This window comes from Manacus vitellinus, unplaced genomic scaffold, assembly GCF_001715985.3.
Source record: "Manacus vitellinus isolate BGI_N305 unplaced genomic scaffold, ASM171598v3 scaffold_43_pilon, whole genome shotgun sequence".
Classification (NCBI taxonomy): Eukaryota; Metazoa; Chordata; class Aves; order Passeriformes; family Pipridae; genus Manacus; species Manacus vitellinus.
This window is the reverse complement of record NW_021940560.1, coordinates 3,734,617-3,741,245: the sequence shown is the minus strand read 5'-3', so window position 1 is coordinate 3,741,245 and position 6,629 is coordinate 3,734,617.

Here is a 6,629-nt window from a genome sequence, read left to right as displayed (position 1 = left end):
AGCTGAGCCCTTTCTTGTGGTTTCTGCAGGCAGACGATGCTGTCCTGTGCCTCTACTGGTTGCCAGTAGCTACTGATGTTTAATTCACATCACTTCAGTACTTCCTGTGTCACTGGAGCGTGTGACATTGCCCACCAGAACTGAAAGTGAAGTGGTTACATTTGACTGTGTTAATTGGATTCTAATTAGCCCGACAATGCTGCTCATCTCTCCTCAAGTGTGGCTTTCTGGGATTCCACCTCTTCATGAGGGGACTGGGAGAATTTGGGAGAAGTAAAATTCAAGAATCAGGGGAAAAAAATATTAAAACCGGTTAGAACAGATTAAACTTTTTATGCTTAGTTCTAGCAGTGATTGGCCCTGTGCTTCCTCAAAAATCAAAACTTTAAAATATCTGGGACATTCAGGGTGGTGGTCAGGGAAAGCAGAGCATCATTATCTCTTTAAGATGGACTACTGGATTTACCCATTTGGGCATGTATTTTCTGCCCCCCCCAAAAAACATGTTCTGCAGTTGTATGCACAAATTTACCCTCACAATATACCTTAGAGATAAGGAAGTCAGTTGATCCCCCTTTTGCAGGCAGGAGTGATTCAATGGTTTGCCTGGAGTCACTATGGGAAATCCCAGAAGAAGCAGAAAGGAGCCATGGATCTGCAGTGCTCCTCTCCAGCTTGACACAGGAACCTTACAACAGTTAAGGAATTATTAAAATGTTAAATGAGTTGAAATTAAAGGCTCTATCCAGAACTGGAGCCATCATTTGGATTACTGACTCAGTTCTTCGGAAAATACACAACTGTGGCAGTATTATGAGTGCAATTACAGCCAATGGAGAATTCTCAAATGAAGGGCAAATCAAAAGGAAACCACCTGTGTTCTGTATTTCTGTGGTCTCTTCCATCTCAACACTGATAGAGAGCAGGGCTGTGCATACGTGCCTCAAACATATGTTGATTTTTATGCTTGTCAGGGAGTTGGGCTCTGAGGGAATTCTCCCGCAGTGGTTACGCTGAGATAGAGCAAGAAACAGGGTGAACAGCTCATGGGCTTTAAGATCTTCTGTTTCTCCTCAAGATGTGATCTGGAATGCCTGCCCTTGTCCTCTTCCACCCACACTCATCCTCCTTTCACGCCTGGAGTTTCCATCCTTTTCCTCACTGGGAGCACTCGGGAGCAAATTGTTCAGGGATGGAGGGAGGTGGGCACAGATGTGACCACCTGCTGCATGTGCCTTTCTTCTCATGGGCTTTTAAAAAGGCACTTCATATTTTAAAGAGGAGGAGGAAGAGCCAGTGGCCTTTGGTGTTGCTCAGCACTGACACAGCTGGAGCTGACCGGGGGTGGCGGGGTGTTATTTTTTACAGGTTGGCAACCAGGCGCTTGTTGCAATGATATACTTTTTTTTTTTTTCCTTTTTTTTTCTTTTTTTTTCAGTTCCAGAGATCGCCTGAGTGTAGATGTGCCAACACGGGTTCCGGTTTTACCACAGCTAATTCTCTTATTTCAAAGAGCGGAAATATCCTCGGACAAATCTGCTTTGTCAAGGTTGAAAACGTTCCACACCACAGATGGTGACCATAAGGTGCAAGTGAGTTTTCAGCTGAACTGGTGACACCCTACCCATTTGCTTCACTGCTGAAGATTTTAAAACTAGTTTTTGTTATGAGAAGCTGAGCAAGATACTTCTCTCCAAATGTCTCTTCCTCCTGTTAGCTCCTCACTTCCATATTCATGGCACTCCTGCTGCTACTAGCACTACCATGCGTAGCACCTACTGCAAATTGTCCAGTTCCTGTTGTTAGGATGGCAGTTCCCTTTGGTTTTTGAAAAATTCATTAAGCGAGGGAGTGGAAGGGGCAGCAGAGTCCTGTTATGGTCCAGCACCTTATTGTAGGAGGTATTTTTCCCCCAGGTGTGTTCCTGCAGGATGGCTCGCCGGGGCTGTAACCAGATGAGCACCTCTACTTTTATGCAAAGGCAACTGATTGTATTTGGATCATCAGCTGTGTTGCAGAACTATAAAGCCCCAAAATTCTGTGTGCAGGAATATTGTGAGGAGTTCTCCAGCAATGGTTTGGGGGATTTTCAGGCCCTTCAAACACAGTGTCAGATTTTTCTTGTGGACTGAACAGAGCCTCGATGGGAATGGCGATGGCAGCTTACAATAATTGGTGCTGTGCTCTTCTGATTCCTCTTAACCGAGGGGTTTTATGTTAATATGAGAGAACCCACCTGTGGTTGGTGGTCTCAGTAGCTGCATCTAATTTTTCCCTTTTGTGAATTCCCCAATTTCCTTGTGATACCTCTGTTACTATTTTGTGGTGCAGTCATCAATCTTCATTTCTCTCTTCTCCCTGACTAATTCCTCCCACAAAGAGAAATGAAGTTTAAGGGTGGGGGGGATAAAGGTTGGCTTGCTCCAGATAAAACAGCAAAAATGCAGGTCTAGAAGGAAACCTGTTTCTGCCTCTGGGAAAATGAAACAAAGTAAAAGCTAGTGGTGAACTCTTCCCAAAAAGCTCACCTCCCTTTTCCTTGACGTTCTTTAACTAGCTTACTTCAGGAGGGTTTTGTTAGCAGAAGGGCAGCAGTCTGGGGACATAAATTACTTTGACTTTGTAAAGAAGTGGAGTTAAGTATTAAATGTGCTTTGGGGCAGCTCCTGCAATTCCTCACCCTCCTTGTTTGTGGTACATCTTTTTCAGGTGAAAAGCTCTATACATACCATGTCAGTGTAATTCACACTCACTCTCTTCCTCATTTTGGGGCTAAATTCAGTATAAGCAAGTGCACAATCCCCAGATTAGAGCTGCCAACACTTCCCACCAAGAGAAGCCCAGTACATATGGGTCCTCCTTGCCTCCTTCACTGTTTTCCTTGCACCAATCTGAGCTATTTGATCATCTCTGACATCTCTCCACTCCACCATCGCCCCATTTCTCCACTGTGCCTCCAGGCCATGTATCCCTTTCCCTGCATTGCTCCATCTCCCTTTGACTCTCTGTTTTGGGTGGCATTCCTATCCCAGTACATCACTCTCCATCTACCTCTTCTCCTGCCACTTTCTGACACAGTTTCAACCCACAGCTGCTCCACCCTTGCTCCAACATCCCTTGTGTTGACAGCATAGAGCGTAAGCTGTTGGACTTCTCATTCAAGACCTACCATGGTGTTGTCCTTCTTTACCTCTCACTTTCATTTATCTGTTGCCTTTATAATCAGCTTCCAAGCTCCTCCTCAAAACTTTCTCCTCTCTGCCCCTCAAATCTATCCTTCATTATGGTGCTTCCAAAAGATTTGACAATAATTTGGTCATGCCTATCACACTGACCCATTTGTCTCATTGTTTTTGTATGCCACTTGCTCTGGTTTTATCTAGCATTCAGCTTTATCACAGTATCTTAACATGTGCCTGAGGGTTTTGTATGAGTTTTGCTATTATGCAAGGAGCATGACATGGAAAAAAAACCCACCAGATGTTCAGAAGAAGATCACAATACTGAATGCTGGGTCATATCTTTCTTCTGGTGGCTTCAATTGGAGCAAGACTGAAGCCAGCAGGACTTTCTCCTCAGTGCTGCTGTAAATTATAGTGGCCCCACTTGAGCCTTCTGCCTGTCAAATGCTCTGTTCTTGCCAGATCAATGGCAAATTTTTAGCTCTTTTGGGACCCACCTTCTTCAAGCCTGTTGACATGGTCTGGTTAGTGAAAAGAAGATAGACAGTCTCTGCATATACTCAAAACAACCATATTAACATAAATTCTAAAAGCATTGTAAATAGGTGCTTCCACTGCTTGAGGAGACACGCAAACTATTTGCCATCCCTTATAAGGTGTCTAATTTAAATATTTTAAACCCTGAAATAAATTACTGATAATAAAATTCAGCAGTGTAATACTTCCTTGAATATTTTAAATCAGATATAAATTGTTCAATGAAGTTGATCTAGTCTTAGCATACTTTTCAAGAGATTTAACAGTGCATGATTTAAATGTATGATCCTGTTCTGGTATACTGTATGGCATATTACATAGATTTAAATAGTCCTGGTTGGGATGAAGGTTTCATAGCTTAGTGTTTCTGTATTTTGACAGATACATGTGCTGGTCCAGCAATAGTTTCTGTGCAGTGCCTGATGATCCAAGCGTGAGGGAAGCTTAATTTCTGTACACCAATTGTCAACTGGCACAGTAGTGCATATTAAGCATGTTCTTCCAACATATATTTGTGACCATTTAGAAGATTCTTTTTACATGGGGGAAGAATTAAATCTATATCCAATATATGTTACTAAAAACAATGTTAGTGCCATCTTTTGGGCAAGATTTTAAAGCACATAAGTCAAGAAATTTGATGGTCTAATTCCACAGTAACCATTCTAGAGACCATTTGTACAGCTTGTGTTTTCCAAGGGAATATGCTTAAGACAAATGAAAAAAGCTTTACAGTGCTTCTGCAGTGATGTTATTTCGGGTTGCAGAGCAGTCAGACAGTACTGGAAAGTAGGACTTTTTAATAGTGTAGTGGTGTCACTACTTCCAACTTCTGACTCATCAGTAACTATTGCATATTTCTCAAGTGGAGAATTTTTTCCAGTAACTTGCTGTTCTGAATGAGTTTATAGTGAAATGCTGAGCCAATGTTAACTCTGAGTAAAACAACAGATTTGATAGCATCTACATTCATTCAGTTTTTTCTTTCCTTCACATATTCTTCAGCTCATCAGAAACTTATTCCTCTAGACTATTGGTTCTTTTGAGTGCTGAGCAGACCACGCATCCCAAATAAAGATATTTCATTGGCAAAATAGAGTTATTGCTTTGGTTGAAGAGATAAAAAATTGGGGATATTCCATAATTTCTTTTTCTTAGTAAGAAATTCTTTACTCAGAGGGTAGTGAGGCACTGGCACAGGTTGCCCAGAGAAGTTGCAGATGCCATCCCTGGAAGTGTTCAAGACCAGGTTGGAGTTACCTGGTATAGTGGAAGGTGGCTGAAATGGGATGGTCTTTGAGGTCCCTTCCAACCCAAACCATTCTGTGAATTTCTAGAGTTGGTCTTGGACAATGGGCCATTTTAGGAAAAAACAGTATTGGTCCACTAAAACCTGAACTGATGGTTATCTATTCTAATAGTCTCTTACTGTCTAAAACTTACACCACACATTTAATACCAACACACAGAGTTGTTTACTCTGGGTATGAGGACAACAAGCGAATTTTCAGCTAAGGTTCAATTAAGACCTTATAGCTGTTTTGGATTTCATTTTATTGGCTTCAATTAATGTACATATATTTTTATGTCTCTGTAGCTCAGGAGTCAAACAAACAGCTCAGTCTGTTTATTTAAGAGATTGCATCATCACACATCTGACAAATGCACTCGCTGCATTTACAGCATCGTCGCACCGAGTGCATTTATTTGAACTTTCTCCCATGTACATGGGATCACACATTCAGATAAACACAGCTGTGTTTATTTCAGGCTGCACAACTCCAGATTGTAGATGTATGTCTGGAGCCAGTGGACTGCACATGCACTGTACAGGATTTGCAAATTCTTATGGCTGCATTATTTGTCAATTAAATGTCCAAAAGACATGGAAGGCTCCTATCTCATTTGGAGCTGGTATAAAAGAGACTTTTTCGTTATGTGCTTCAAAATAGCGTAGCATTTGTTGAATAGTTTATTGGGTAAAAATATTTAATCACCTTTGTTAAGAATTAATATCCCTACACCCATTTGTCTGGACACCTACTCAGTAATGTCTTCATTTGTGTCTCACTTCAACCTAAAAAACCATTGACTGTGGTGCTGTCACCCTGAGATCATGGTGGGTTGTTCACTAAGGCACCGCTTTTGCTTTTACTATTCAGGCAAGTAACGTTGCTCATGTGAGCTGAAGTCAGTTGTTTAATGACTTCACTGTTTGCAGACTGGTTCCTAAAGATGTTTCTTTATTTGCAATATGAATGAGCAAACCTACTCTTAACAGGGAAAGAAAAGAGCAGCATTGTGTGGCCACGGCAGTGGTTGGGGCTGTGACATTTCGCAGTTGCCATTGTGGTAATTAAGGCCTCGGTGATTCAAAGTCTTGAAATCAGACATTAAGTAATCCCCTGGTGTTACTCATGTGCTTGAGTTGAGCTTAGGTGTAATTTTTTGCATTCTTTTGTAAGAATGCTGGAAAAAACACATCTGACTCAAGAACACGGCTCCCTAACTTCAGACTCTCCTGCATCAAAAAATGAGGAACTTCAGCAAGAGCTGTGCAAGCTCAGGATTTGAGTATAGAGCCAAAGTCCAACACAGGACTGAAATTGCTGAATGTACCTAAATACTGAGATACTTCCTCCAAAAATAGAAGAAAAATAAACGGTTGCATTAGATAAGATCTGGTCTAGTCAGTGGCAGCCAGGGTTGGACCTAGATGATCTTTAAGGTCCCTTCCAACCCAAAGCATTCTATGATGGTAGGAAGACCTGCTTTTACACCAATGCATCAAATGCATTTTTAAAAAAATCAATCTATTTCCTCACCTTAACTCTGGCTTCTCTTTCAGTCTTAAATACCTACAAACAGGGTTTAATAATTAATATCTTTTTTGCACTGTACTCCCAAGGC